This window comes from Carassius carassius, chromosome 40 (assembly GCF_963082965.1).
Source record: "Carassius carassius chromosome 40, fCarCar2.1, whole genome shotgun sequence".
NCBI classification, from domain to species: Eukaryota; Metazoa; Chordata; class Actinopteri; order Cypriniformes; family Cyprinidae; genus Carassius; species Carassius carassius.
In genome coordinates, this window is record NC_081794.1 from 13556967 (window position 1) to 13573282 (window position 16316).

General features: G+C 41.6%; 1 pseudogene; it reads right to left on the reverse strand.

The window, feature by feature from the left end:
* Nucleotides 1–4287, reverse strand: part of LOC132121873 (serine/threonine-protein phosphatase CPPED1-like) — a 42266-nt pseudogene extending 37979 nt beyond the window's left edge.
* Nucleotides 4288–16316: the final 12029 nt, after the last annotated feature.

Here is a 16316-nt window from a genome sequence, read left to right on the forward strand (position 1 = left end):
TTTATATACATATAAGTGCAGAGTAAGTGAAGCTATGATTTACAGAATCTACAGTGGAGTTGCTATATACAGTATTAAGCAGAGTATGTACAGAATATAAATAGGAATGCAACGTAGGGATATAGGGTTATATATATACATTATGAACAGCAGCAATGTAAGAACAGTGGTAATACAGTTAGATGAGTGTGCAATAGTATTGTTAAACAACGTATTCTATGCAAAGTAATCAGTAGTGCAATACTATTTATAGAAATAGTTTATTGTGCTATGTACAGTAACAACGTTAGATAGTTTACAGTGTGATAGCTTGAACAATGTGTAGTCTGTGCAAAATATGAGTAGTGCAAATACATGTATGTAAAGTACTGTGACCAGTGCAGTAAGAAAGCAGATGCAGGTTAGATTGGTAGTGTGGAGTTCAGAAGTGTCACAGCCTCGGGGAAGAAGCTCTCACTGAGCCTACTAGTGTGAGAGCATAGGTTTCTGTAACATCTGCCGGATGGAAGGAGGGTGAAAAGTCCACGGTTAGGGTTAGAGGCATGCCTTGATGAATACTTACAATATTTCGACTTTTTTAACAAAGATTAATAACTTTTGTTGCAAATGTAGCTATTGCTCATTGTGAATGTTAATGCATTAACTATAATTAACTAATGAGATATTATTGTAAAGTGAGACCTATTGGTCTTTATAGTTGGGGTCACTTCATCTACAGCGATATCGTTGACTTGATTGCAAATGAATGCACAGACACTATTAAAACTGAACTGAGATGACATCACTGAATTCAATGATGAACTGCCTTTAACTGTCATTTTGCATTATTGAAACACTGTTTTCCGAATTAATGTTGTTCAGTTGCTTTGACGCAATGTATTTTGTTTAGAGCGCTGTAATGAATTAAACCTTAATAATCATCGGGAAGAAGGAGGCGGGAACCGGCGGACAATCAAATGAAACTTTAATTACAAAATAAAACCAAAACATAAAACAAAGCCCAGGCCTGGTCCTCTCTCGTCCTTCACTGTCGTCGCTCCAGTTTTATATCCTTCCATCTCCTCCGTGGGCATCGACACCGGTGGGTCGAACAGGTTAAGCTCATCTCCAATCACTCCACCGGCCTCGCTCCCACGTCCCTCGGCCCCGCCCCACTCGTCACATACCCCCATCGCCCCTCACAGGCCGGGGGGTACTCCTGAAACTGCGCTCTACCCCCCCCCTCCCTCCGGGGGGGACCGCTCACGGGGACCTGCGGGAACCTGGGGGTAGGACAGACGAGGCGAGAGAAACGGAGATGGAAGGAGGAGCGACAGAGATGAGAGTTTATAAATATTATTTATAAATAAATAAATAAATTCCGGTTCCCAGACGCACTGCTGCTCGGCCCTCCACCAGCTGGGTGATCTCCTCCGCGGTGCCTGGCGGTGGCACTGGACAGCCCTCGGCGGACGGCACGACACTCCTCCGCCGCCCGGTGGATGGCGACGGCTCCTCCGGTTTTGGGCAGCCGGCAGGAGTCCCCCGTTCCCTGCTCCTCCGGATTCCTTCACGGCGCCGACTCCTCCGCTCCCTCACGGACGGCAGCCATCCCTCCACATCGCGGGCGGCCGGCAGCGAGCTCACCCGTCCCCGGCAACTCACTCCAGTCCACCGCCTCGGGCATCCATGGCGGCATCCTCCTCGGCTGCTCGATGGCACCGCGGATTCACCACAGCGGCGAGGGATCTTCAGCAGCGCGTCCCTCCTTCTCCCGGGCTTCGGCACCACTGTAATGAATTAAACCTTAATAATCATCGGGAAGAAGGAGGCGGGAACCGGCAGACAATCAAATGAAACTTTAATTACAAAATAAACACAAAACAGCACATCAGCCCCTCACGGACGACTGATGCGCACAAAATAAAACCAAAACATAAAACAAAGCCCAGGCCTGGTCCTCTCTCATCCTTCACTGTCGTCGCTCCAGTTTTATATCCTTCCATCTCCTCCGTGGGCCTCGAGACCGGTGGGTCGAACAGGTGTAGCTCATCTCCAGTCATTCCACTGGCCTCGGTCCCACGTCCCTCGGCCCCGCCCCACTCGTCACAAGCGCTATATAAATAAAGGTGACTTGCCTTGATAGTTCTTTTGCACTTGAATCTGTGTAAAACGTTAAATTTTATATATTTTTCTGTATTGCTTTATTGTATTTTTTTTTAAAGAAAAAAATGATTAAACCTGTAATATGACTACTTTTTTTAAAGTAAATTTCAATATCGTGATAATACCGTATACCGTGATAAAAGCATTAGCAATTAATCACAACATGAAAATTTGATACCGGAATATCCTACTTCCAGCAGGATAATGCACCATGTCACAAAGCTCAAATCATCTCGGACTGGTTTCTTGAACATGACAATGAGTTCACTTTACTCAAATGGCCTCCGCCGTCACCAGATCTCAATCCAATAGCAAGGTGTACCTAATAAAGTGGCCAGTAAGTTAGTGTGTGTGTGTGTATTTATTTATTTACTTTTATAAAATTAATATATATTGTTTTATTTTTTTTATTAACACTAACCCTTTGGAACGAAGAAAGATCTGTATGTTTTCCCTCATGGCTCGCATAACCCTAAACCCAATGAATTTACTTGATACTTTTCCAACATTTAATGGTTTATGGTTTCAGTATGTACTACAATGTATAACTGAAAATTAATGTTGAAAGATGCATATTATTTGACAGCTATAACAATAACATTGCAGTTTCTCATTCTTTGTAGCCATATGACAACATTCTTGTGTAGGACTTTGAAATTTGAACTACAATCAGATGCAGTCTTTTCAGGCTGAAAGTCAAGAGTTGTCTGTTAATAGTGGAAATCTTTATTAAAGCAAAGGGCAGTCTTCATTAGATATCAACATTAGAATAGAATATCGAATAATGTACACTATGCTGTGTATGTCCACACAGCTGTTAAATAAAACAACATCCACTCTGATTCGACCTGCTCTGAGTTCTATGATCAATAATTAACCTATGCCCAACAAGCCTCTTATATAGAGTCTACACTCATAATAGAATCCGGTGTTTGGACAACCTGCATATTTCTTGTCTGTAAAGCTTTTAGTATGTATCCTGTAAAAGCACTCCAGGGCACTCACAGCATAATTAAAGAGCCAAACAAAGGCACTATTCCATCATGTGACCATAAATGAACCATTTAATGCGGCATTCTTGCATCAATAATTTTGATTATTATTTAGGGGAAAAATCCCTCTGGTTACCTGGTTAAATAAAGGTTAAATGATTATATACTTAACATTTTATATATATATATATATATATATATATATATATATATATATATACACTTTTTTTTAAAGAATGAAAAGCAATTCTATTGAATATAAAAAAGTAAACCCTTTTTTCACCCTTTAGTTCACATTCTTCACTGAAAAAAAAAAACTAACCGAATAAATTATTTTGTTTGTAGGTCTACTGTACACTGATACATTATGTAGACTAGTTAACATATATGCTGCTGATATGTTACCCTTTCTCTCTAATTCTCAAACAAATCAATATTTTGTATTATTTTTTATTTATCTAACCATTAGGCAAATCAGTCAGAAACAAACCACAAGTCATTGTTCTGAATCATGGACTCGTCGAATTTGCTTGCATTTACCACTTACTGAAAAGCAAATTTATACTTCTAACTATATAATGTAACTGAGAACAAAAACTGTTTGTTTATGCCATGTGAAAGCAATGAAAAAAATGCAAATCAATATAATTTAAGTACTCCTGTTCTTATGGGAAAAAAAGATACATACATTAAATAAATAAATGTTGGGAAAAAAACATTTTGATTACTATTTAGCACATTTTTGGGAAAAAGGCTAAACGAGAGAGGACTCTTTGATACTTTAGGCTATGAGGTATGAACACTTGCCACTTGTCTTGTTTGATGTGTAAGGCTCAAGTGCTTTCTTCTCACCTGTTTGTTTGAATCTCTGGATCAAGCGCTCTCTGATTCCCCTCTGCAGGTTGAAGTAGTCATCCTCTTTATCGGGTGTATGGAGGAAGAGCAGAATGTGCTGGAAGACAAGCACGTGGTGAGAGGGGGTCTGGATGACTCTCTGCAGCTGGCTCTCTAGCCAGACCTCATGGGCCTCCATTAACTCAGGGCAGCCTGATGAGTCGAAGAAGAACTGAGAGTTCAACACCAAACACAACACCCTACCCATCAAAAAACTGAAGTAATCATTGCCCCAGTCGCAGCAGAACTTCTCCATGCTCAAGAGGAATGTCAGGGGTGGGTGCCTCTCAGTGTTTCTTTGAGGTCCTTAACCTTGTAGCTTATCAGACCCGAACCAGACAAATTAAATATTTGATCTGGAGCATGGTTATAACATGAGACGAATTCCACAGAAAGGCAACAGGATGTTGTAAATCAACTCCTAGCACCACAGTCTGAAGCAAGATAACCAAACAACTCTTTCACAGAACAGCTTTCAACATTAACACCATTAGAACAATTATTGACAATTTCAATTCGGAGAAGAGATTGTCAAATTTGGGGCAAGTAATCCAGATTGATGGTCAAAGAGATGCACAGCCTGACCATCACATGTAAACCTATGATAGAAGACAAGAACCAGACTGAAATTCCTTCACAGGGACCTTTTAACCTCTGGTCTCCACAGAACGTCCTTATGTCAAGGAATGGCAGATAAACTATCTTTTACAGATGTAGATCCACCAAAATGAATTAAAAAAGACTTATAGGATATTCTAGGTATTATCAAATTGCCTGAGTTTTGAGAACGTAGCGGACATAGAGGATTATAATGTAAAAGGAGCTCATTCAAATACTGAGATGCTAAACCATTCAGGGCTTTATAAGTAATAAGCAATATTTTAAAATCTATACGATGTTTGATAGGGAGCCAGTGCAGTGTTGACAGGACCCGGGCTAATATGGTCATACTTCCTGATTCTAGTAAGAACTCTTGCTGCTGCATTTTGTACTAGCTGTAGTTTGTTTACTAAGTGTGCAGAACAACCACCCAATAAAGCATTACAATAATCTAACCTTGAGGTCATAAATGCATGGATTAACATTTCTACATTTGACATTGAGAGCATGGGCCGTAATTTAGATATATATTTGAACACACCTAGGTTCCAAACTGATGACGAAGAATTGACAGAGCAGCCATCAAGTCTTAGACAGTGTTCTAGGTTATTACATGCAGAGTTTTTAGGTCCTATAATTAACACCTCTGTTTCCTGATGATATCTCCCAAGGGTAACATATAAAGCGTGAAGAGTAACGGCCCTAGTACTAAGCCTTGAGGTACTCCATACTGCACTTGTGATCGATATGATACATCTTCATTCACTGCTACGAACTGATGGCGGTCATATAAGTACGATTTAAACCATGCTAATGCACTTCCATCAATGCCAACAAAGTGTTCAAGTCTATGCAAAAGAATGTTGTGGTCAATTGTGTCAAACGCAGCACTAAGATCCAATAAAACTAATAGAGAGATACAACCACGATCAGATGATAAGAGCAGGTCATTTGTAACTCTAAGGAGAGCAGTCTCAGTACTATGAAAGGGTCTAAATGCTGACTGGAAATCCTCACATATACCATTTTTCTCTAAGAAGGAATATAATTGTGAGGATGCCACCTTTTCTAGTATCTTGGACAGAAAAGGGAGATTCGAGATTGGTCTATAATTAACTAGTTCTTTGGGGCCAAGTTGTGTTTTTTTGATGAGAGGCTTAATAACTTTGGGGACATATCCTAATGACAATGAGGAATTAATAATAGTCAGAAGAGGATCTATGACTTCTGGAAGCACCTCTTTTAGGAGCTTAGATGGTATAGGGTCTAACATACATGTTGTTGGTTTAGAAGATTTAACAAGTTTATACAATTCTTCCTCTCCTATGGTACAGAATGAGTGGAACTGTTCCTCAGGGGGTCTATAGTGGACTGTCTGATGCGATACTGTAGCTGACGGCTGAATGGTTACAATTTTATCTCTAATATTATCAATTTTAGAAGTAAAGTAGTTCATAAAGTCATTGCTGTGATGTTGGGAAATGTCAACACTTGTTGAGGCTTTATTTTTCGTTAATTTAGCCACTGTATTGAATAAATACCTGGGGTTATGTTTGTTTTCTTCTAAAAGAGAAGAAAAGTAATCGGATCTAACAGTTTTTAATGCTTTTCTGTAGGATAGGTTACTTTCCCGCCAAGCAATACAAAATACCTCTAGTTTTGTTTTCCTCCAGCTGTGCTCAATTTTTTGGGCTTATCTCTTTAAGGTGCGAGTATGCTCATTATACCATGGTGTCATACTGGTTTCCTTAACCTTCCTTAAGCGTAAAGGAGCAACTGTATTTAAAATGCTAGAAAAGAGAGAGTCCATAGTTTCTGTTACATAATAATGATAATGTTATTTGAAGCACCATTACATAACTCTACGAGTTATACTTGAAGCCTGCCCTCTGAGAAATCCTGAAAACGTTGTTATAAATTGAAGCAACACCTCCCCCTTTGCCTTTTAGACGCGGCTCATGTTTATAACAGTAATCTTGGGTGGTGGACTCATTTAAAATAATGTAATCATCAGGTTTTAGCCAGGTATCTGTAAAACAGAGCACATCTAGATTATGATCAGTGATCATATTATTTACAAAAAGTGTTCGTAGAAAGGTATCTGATATTCAGTAAGCCAAGCTTTATCATTTGTTTATCTGTATTTTATTTGTTGAACCTCAATAAAATTGTTAATCTTAACTTGGTTTGGACGTTTTTTGTATTTTCTAGTTCAGGGAACAGACACAGTCTCTATAGTGTGATATCTAGGTGAAAGAGTCTCTATGTGCTGAGAATTAACTGACCTTTGTGTCGTGAGGCAGCTAGCAGACGGTTGGTTTAGCCAGTCTGTCTGCTTCCTGACCTGGACCCCAGTTAGTCAGGTGGAAACTCTAAGACTATGTGCCATATTTCTAGAGAGAAGAGCGGCACCACCCCAGGAGGGATGAAGACCATCTCTTTTCAACAGGTCAGGTCTGCCCCAAAAGCTAGTCCAATTGTCTATGAAACCTATGTTATTCTTTGGGCACTTGGGCACACCAATAACTAGAGCACTTTCATCAGGCTTCTCAGTGGGTGCATCACTGAGTGGGGACAACCTATTTAATGTTTTGATCCGAACAGAAGAGCGGTGTTTTGACCCATGACTATGCTGCCTCACTGTCACCCAGTTGCCCTGCTGCAGGGGCTCTGTTGCCGGAACCAAACAATATACAGGAATCACTGAGCTAGATGCATCCAAAGCCGTATCTAGAGCCCTAACATTATTACTATCCTCAATTAAAGTTTGGAATGCGTGTCTCTAATTCTGAAATCTTCTCTGTCAGCCTAACTATTTCCCTGCATTTATCATATGTGAATCCCTCATCTGCGACAGAGATAGATAAACTGTACATGTGGCAAGAGGTGCAAATAACAATAGCAGGAGAAGCCATTACTCACCGTGCTTGATGAAATATTATTACCACAGTTGTTTGAAGAACATGTGAAAAACTGGAGCGTGTTGTGTGTGTTGTGACATGATGTGACAAAGACAGCACACCACACACGAACAGATTTTCAACCAGAGTCTCGACTGTGAACACAGGAAATCTGGCAAAATCTTGCGAGACTTCAGAAAAAGTATGGCGGATGATATGCAGGAAGAAATTGCAATGATGGTGTTTGGAAAGATTTTATACATGACACGTTGTATAAACATTTGTGCTGTTGCCACAAATCAATAAGCTGATCCTCCATCTCTGCTGTCCACAGCAATTTCACTTTGTGCTTCTCCATGAGTGCTTCCGTCTTCCACGTTTCACGTGATAATCTGCAGAGCGTGTGCGCGTTTGTCCTCGGGATTCCCCCAACACATCAGGATTTCTGATCATAAATATTAAACATGTTGAATATTTACGATTCGCAATCAGGGCGGCTCTGATGTTCTTCTGATCAGGTTCAGACACTCTTAACAAACCTCACACCAAGAGAAAATCTGATAAAATAATCTGTAGAACCATCAAGACAATCAGGACATAGCTAGGATTGTCGGAAGGGGGGAAATCGGCCCAAAATCAGCCCGATTATCTTTTGGTGTGTACCCAGCAGGGCTTAATTTGTGCTGGAACAAGCCGGATCCGGCACCTCCGAAATCGGATCCTGCACCTCATTTTGGCGGATCCCCCTCCTCCAGGGGTGGCATTTCCGTATGGCAGACAGATATGTGCCATGAAAAAATAACCAAAATTCATATCTCTATTATAATTGATTATTATTATTTTAAATCAGAGGGTTTTACAAATATTTAACCAATGATAAGTATTTAAAAGAGCTTGTCAGTAAAACTTCATTACGCCATTGGATCCTCTAGCTCTAAGCGAAACCTCGTCACTTCACCCCGCCTCCACTCAGATTAACACGCGCGCACAGCCTGGAGGAGACAGATCTCCGCTTATTCGCAAAGCAAGGGTAAACACATAACTGTTTGAATAGTACAGCATTTTCTTTACTCAAACACCATGTCTGTAAAGGCTAATGTCTTTGTGTGTTTGAAGACTGGAGAAGTAAGTTTTTTGCCATCTAGCCAATATACTTTTGTACGTTTTGAATATCCTGTGCATTAGCGCTTTATCTTTTATATCATAAGACATTGGCCAAGTTTACTAAACAAAAAGAAAAACCAAGCGCCCATATAGCAACAATAAACGTTATATAGCCTGTAAAAGATTATGATAGCATATAATGCGCTGCATTTGCCTCAGATGCGGACAAAACACAGATCTCCTCATTCGCCGGCCAAAGACCTTGTTAACTCCATTTGAGCTTGTTTTTCATATAGCCTAATGTTAATTGCACGTGTCTGATACAACACAAACACTGACAACGAAATGTTGTTTGATTTTTCACCCCTTTTCTTTCCTTCCCCCTCCCCCTGTATTTTAGTAGAGTGTGCCATGAAACTGTTTTATTTGTCAACAACCATCAGACATCATATTGTGTGTATTTGGTTGCTTAAACTGAAACTACGAAAAATAACTCTTATATAGGCTAATATTCGCGAGGTGGCTTTATACGCGCGAGCTTTGGATGTGAATGCGAGGGCACATAGCCTAATACAGCCTAATACTTAAAAGGTGTGCAAATTATTAATTTTTGTGACAATGCAGCAATTACCCGATTAGTAAAGTCAAGTGACAGTTCTGTCAGGTGTCCCGATCGATATGTGAGTGAGTCTTGTATCGCAGCTTGCAGCAGGTCGCTGAAGTGCAGACAAGATGCGCGATGCGCTGATGTGAAGCACGCTCCGAGAGAGTTTATGGTTTTCGAATGACTGATTGAATCTTGTTTGTGTGGATTTATTTTATTATTCAAACCTACAAGCTAAGTTGAATAAATGCAGGGATTTACCTCATTATAAACTTGAAAGCTGCGAGAATTATTAAAACCACAGAAATGTAAGACCTGATTAAATATAATTATTACACAGAGATTTGAAATTGTTGTTTTAAAATCGCATGTCATTTTCATGACCTTACAGACCCTAGATGCAACTGATGCATGCTCTTAGATCACTTAAACTGGTCTAGCAATGTGATTGCGCGAATGTTCCGTTACCTCTCCCTCCTGTAATCACATGCCGGATCCGTTACCCCGCTTTGTTCCGGGACCTCGCTGTTCTGCCCTGGCAATGGTGTTCTGAACCAAAGATTGACAGACAGCTAACAGAAATAAAGCTCCATCACACGTTCTTCGTTGTGTTTATGTAATGCACACTTTACTTTACTGTAAAACTAAAAGAAACACACAAAAAAAAACAAATTACAAAATGATTTACAAAATAGTATGAACATTTTCACATTCACAAGCTCCCGTTTACAGAATTAAACAACAAAATAGACAACCGAATTATGTCTCTGAAGAAAAAATGTGACTCTGCAACCTTATTAGCATATTAGCCGTCAGGTCGCGCTATATTTCAGAATCAAACATCTACTTACAAACATCTTAATAATGACCAGCTTTAAATTAAACTAACACAACATTATTGCAGTTATTTTCAATATGAAATTTATAACTTACGGTCGTATCTACTCCAAGGATTAGACAGCATCCAAAATGCAGATCACAGAAAAACGACTCTTCTTCTATTGTTTTAAATGCTTTCTGTTTCGTTTTATTGAGTATTGTAATAACGGTTTTCACCACAAGGAGTCACACCTGAACTACTTATACAAATCAAAATGGAACTAAAGAAAAAACTAATACTGAACAGAACACTCCCCGCCTGGTATAACTTGAGTTATACCACTATGCATTCCGATTATTTGACAAAAGTAAGACAACATCACATATAGGTCTTAAGTACTCTCTGAATACCCCCTGCTTAGCAGTCTTCACCATAACCTTACGAATTTTTCCATCAGATGAGGCTATGGTCTTTGCTATGAGACCAATTGGCCACTCACTGCGCTTAGCTTCTCCATCCTTCAACAGAACAAGGTCTCCTTCCTGAATACTCTTTCTCTCCTCTGTCCATTTTCTCCTGGGTTGCAAGGTGGACAAGTACTCCTGCTTCCATCGCTTCCAGAATGAATTAGCCAACATCTGGACTTGACGCCACTGATTTTTGTGCAGGTGACCTATCTCAAAATTTCCTGGAGGGGCTGGAGCAACACTCGCCTTCTGAGTTAAGAGCATTGCTGGTGAAAGCACTTGGGGCATGCCCGCATCTGTTGAGATTGGGGTTAAGGGTCTGGAGTTCATAATGGCCATGACTTCAGCCATTAAAGTTGTTAAGACCTCATGCGTGAGTCTTGTGGGAGTTTTCATCAAGAGAGCCTCCAGAATACGTCTGGCAATCCCGATCATTCTTTCCCACACTCCTCCCATTTGGGAGGAATGTGGAGCATTAAAGGTCCACGTGCAACCTTGATTCTGCAAGAAGCCTTTCAACTCTGAGCCGCTACTGTCTATTTGAAGTTCCTTGACTGCTCCAATGAAATTTGTCCCCCTGTCAGAACGAAAGTGCTTCACTGGTCCTCTGACAGCCAAAAAGCGACGCAAAGCACAAATAAAGCTTGACGCTGATAGGGACTCCACTACCTCTAAGTGAACTGCTCTGGTATTTAAGCAACTGAATACGACAGCCCATCGCTTGTTCTCAGCGTTATGCCCTCTTGTCTTACGTGTCACCACAGTGAATGGTCCAAAAACATCAAGACCTGTGTGGGTGAAAGGTGGATCTACAGAAACTCTATCTGAAGGCAAAGCCGACATCTTCTGACTCTCTACTTTACCTCTCAGTCTCTTGCATAGCACACATTTGTGGATGATATTTGAAACAGATCTTTTGCCACTGACTATCCACAATCCAGCACTACGTATAGCACCCTCAGTAAAATGCCGGCCTTGATGAGCCACTTGATCATGATAATGCTGAATTAAAAGACCAGTCACATGATGGTTGGGAGGGATTATCAAGGGATGCTTCTCTAGGTCAGAGATGTCAGCACAGTGAATGCGACCCCCAACTCTTAACAGACCCTCCTTGTCCACAAAGGGGTCAAGCCTCAGGAGTGTGCTACGCTGTGAGACTTTACCAAACTTAGTCAAACTCTCAAATTCCTCCTGGTACACTTCTCGTTGTGCGGTTTTGACTATAGTCAACTTGGCTTGTGATATCTCCACACCTGAGGTTTTAGTACACAGATGCCATTTCCGACAGTGTGTGTCAGGAAAAGATTGTGAGAATGATTTTGCGATGTGCGTCAGAGTAGCGACAGCTCTCACCAAAGATCTCCACCTTGAGAAACGTTCAAATCTGCTTGAGCTTAGTAAGTGCTCTTTGACGTTAGTTGCCAGTGTTTTCACTTGGGGGCAAATTTCAACATCCTCTTCTGCTTTGACAAGTCCATATGACTCTCCTAAACTACCTTCTATAGGGCCACATTCCCTAAGAAACTCTGGACCTGAAAACCAGTTGGTAAGGGGTAAGTGACCTGCTGCCACAAACCTGGTGGCATGATCTGCTGGGTTCTGTTCAGAACAGACGTAATGCCATTGACTAGGTTCTGTGGTTTTTCTTATGCGTGCAACTCTGTTAGCCACGTACATGTAGAATCTGCGTGTTACATTGTGAATGTAGCCGAGCACTATGCGACTTTCAGTATAGAACTGGATATTGTGAAACTCTATGTCAATTTCTTCCTTTATGAGTTCCATCAGCTCAACAGCAAGCACCGCTGCACATAACTCCAGGCGTGGAACAGTATGTGCTGGAAAAGGGGCCAACTTGCTTTTTCCCATTACAAACCCCACATGAAGCTGTCCATTGGAATCTATTACTCGTAGGTACGCTACTGCAGCGATAGCTAAAGTAGAAGCATCCGAGAAGATACACAACTCTCGAACCTGAGCTCCGCACAGTGAGGTTGGGACATAAGATCGTGGTATTTGTAATCGATCAAGCTCTGCTAAAGATGAAGTCCATACCTTCCACGGATCTCTTTTGTCTGCCGGAAGAACGTTGTCCCAATCCTGTTGTATAGTTGAAAGTTCTCTCACTAGAGCTTTGCCTTGCATAGTGACTGGACAGACAAACCCGAGAGGATCATATAAACTATTGACGGTGGAAAGGATCCCTCTTCGAGTGAAGGGTTTGAGATCTTGAGAAGCTTTAAATGTAAAGCGGTCTTCCTTGATGTTCCAACTTATACCAAGGCTGCGTTGGAGAGGTATTGGGTCTTTATCAAAATCCAGGTCTTTGAGATCTTTGGCTCTCTCACTGGATGGAAAAGCTTCCATCACCGTAGCACTGTTAGAAGCCACTTTATGCAGATTCAAGCTTGACCTTGACAGCATTGCTTGCGTTCGCTTTAGGAGATCAATGGCTTCTCTTTCAGTAGGGACAGATGTGATGCCATCGTCAACGTAGAAGTTGCGTAACACGAAGTCCTTAGCATCCATTCCGTACTCTTCTTCGCCTAGTTCTGCTGCTCGTCTTAAGGCATATATAGCAACCGCTGGCGAAGGACTATTGCCAAAGACGTGCACGGTCATTCTGTAATCAATGATCTCCTTTTCTGCACAGTTGTCTTTGTGCCAAAGAAAGCGAAGATAATTGCGATGCTGCTCTTTTACTTTGAAACAATAGAACATTTGTTCTATGTCCGCCATCACAGCTACTTTCTCCCTACGGAAGCGCAAAAGCACACCCAAAAGGGTATTGTTAAGATCAGGTCCGCTCATCAAAACATCATTAAGGGACACCCCTCCATACTGGGCGCTCGAATCAAAGACCACCCTAATTTTGTCAGGTTTGTGTGGGTGGTAAACTCCAAAAATTGGTAAATACCAATATTCTTCCCCTGATTGTAAGGGTGGAGCAGGTTCTGCTTGCTCATTTTCAATCACCTTCTGCATAAAACCAAAGAAATGCGTTTTCATATTCGGTTTCTTTGAAAGAGTGCGCTGCAATGAGTTCAGCCTTTGTATAGCTTGCTCTCTATTGTTCGGGAGTTGCTTTCTTGGAGAGCGGAATGGAAGTGGCGTCACCCAGTGGTTATCATCATCAAGGTACACCTCTTTGTCCATTATGTCGAGAAAGACTCGATCCTCTACAGATAAAGCTGATTTATCATCCTCTGAAGATCTGAAGAACACATTCTCTTTTAAGCCCTTTGTATAGTTCTCACTGGTTTTTGAACCCTTGAGAGAACATGGTGGGTCGGGTAGATATGACAAAAAAGATGACTCACCCCGTTCTATGACACTGAAACTCTTTGTGCATGGAGAGAAGAATGAAGTTCGCCCATTTTGAAGTATGTTGGTCTTATAAGCGTTCACGTTGGACTGACAATGAGTCCCATTCAGACAAACTTCTCCCACTACCACCCAGCCCAGGTCTAAGCGCTGCGCGTATGGTGTGTTGAGGGGTCCGTTTCGTTGTTCACGCACTTTGTGCACACTAAGAATATCTCGACCCAAAAGGAGAAGGATAGGAGCACAAGGATCTAAAGGCGGAATTTTCTCTGACACAGCAGTGAGGTGGGGGAAACACATAGCTAACTCTGGCGTAGGAATCTCCGATCTGTCATCTGGTAAAGTGTTACACTCTATCAAAGGCGGAAGAGCAACTACTGTTTTTCCATCAAGCGATTCAGCAGAGAATCCATTTACTTTCCTCCCCGCCGTAGTCACTACACCTGAACATGTCTTCAGTGTATAGGGGGAAGAACTGCTAACAATGTTGAACAGATCAAAGAACTGTGACTTCACTAATGATCTATTACTCTGTTCGTCCAGTACAGCATAAATGCGTTTGGCTCTTTCACGTTGATTAGAGGGATAAACATTTATGAGACAAATCTTTGAACATGACTTGGGCCTACTAGCATCTCCACAAATCTCAGTGCATTTGTTGTTTACCTCAGCGGTCTCTTCGTCTGTTTTTTCCATGTTTTGATCTGCTGTTGATACAGACACTTCAGTGGACCATGGAGCAGGACCCGGATGCATGGCTGCAATGTGTCGGTCACTGTTGCATTCTCTGCACTTAACAGATGCTCTGCAGTCTCTCGCAACATGCTTAGTGGAAGCACAACATCTAAAACAGACAAACTTTTCCTTCAAATGCGCTTTTCGTTCATCCAGGTGTTTGCTCCTGAATGTGCGACACTTGTAAAGTGGATGAGGTTTATTGTGTATGGTGCAAAACTTGTCTGGATCTACATTCTTGTCTAAGTGTCTGTCTTGGTTTGGTTGTGCAGCCATTATTTCAGTTTTCTTGACGAAGACAGAAGTTCTGTTACTCAACTTGGCAGCTCCGTCGGATTTTGGGTTGTTTGAGTAGCCAGTTGAAGCAAGAGCAAAGCTAGGGTCATTTCTAGTTCTAGCTTGTCTACAAACAAATTCAACAAAGAAGCTGAAAGGAGGAAAGTATACCTTATGGTCTTCTTTGTACCTGGAACCTTGCGTGATCCACTTGTCTTGAAGACTGAATGGGAGTTTTTCTATGATGGGGTTGACTCCCCGTGCTGTGTCAAGGTAAGCAAGTCCAGGTAAACGACCACTTTCTTTTGCTGACTGCAGTTCAAGCAGCAAGTCCCCAAGATCTCTCAGACGATGGCTGTCTTTGATTGTGATGCGAGGAAATGCGTCAAGTCTCTTTAACATCGCCTGCTCGATGACCTCTGGACACCCATAGCAGTCCTCCAGGCGACGCCATATCATACGAACTCCTAAGGCTGGATCACTGACATGAACTGATTTGATTCTTTTGGCATGACTGGACGAATCAGGACCAAGCCATTTGACAAGAAGATCGATCTCCTCTCTACTTGTTATATTGAGTTCACTGGTTACAGCTCGAAAAGACGTTTTCCACGCCCAGTAATTTTCCGGACAGTCATCAAATTGGAACAAGCCAGAACTCACCATTTCTTTCTTCAGCAAAAATGTAGTAAAGTCACTTGCATGTGGTGATGATGGTGCTGGAGTAAAGCACTCAGCAGGAACTTGAGAGGACAGGCTGGCGTCACGTTGCATCCGTACTGAATATTTTTGATGCTTTACTTCATCATCTCCATCATATGGCTCCACTTTTACCTTTGAACTAGAACACTGGAAGTTGTGCAGAGTTGTCTTTTCCTGCTTCATAGGAATTGTCTCTGCATTCGATTCCTCCTTCATTGTTGAAGGGAGAGAACTTAGTGAGCCTGCAACATAACTCCGTGTCACATAACTTGATCTCTCACTTACATGTTGTGAATTAGGAGTCAAATCAGGAGCATTTCTTTGCTGAGAATGTTTCTGCACATACTCTTCTGTGCGTTCAGTTCTACTTAAGATGCATGATTCTTTTTCTAGGCCGACACTTGCTCCGTCTTCTTCATAAACTGCAGCTTCATAAACTTCTGCCTCTGTAGATGCTGCTACAGCTTCTTTCTGCAGTTGTAACACGTATAAATCAGCTTCAACTTCTGCTTTTCTGCGAGCTGTCTCAGCTAGTGCTTTCTGTTGATGCTCTTCAATTTGAGCTCGTTCTCTCATCATGATAGCTTCCTTTTCGGCATAAGAGGCCTTTACTTTGCATGCGGCTGCTTTAGCTCTTGCTGTGGTCGCAGCTGCACTAGCCGAAGATCTACTTGAACGATGTGATCTGCTTGACCGGGATTTTGTTTCTAGCGGTTGGTCAACTTCCTCTTCTTTCCTGAAAGGCTGTGA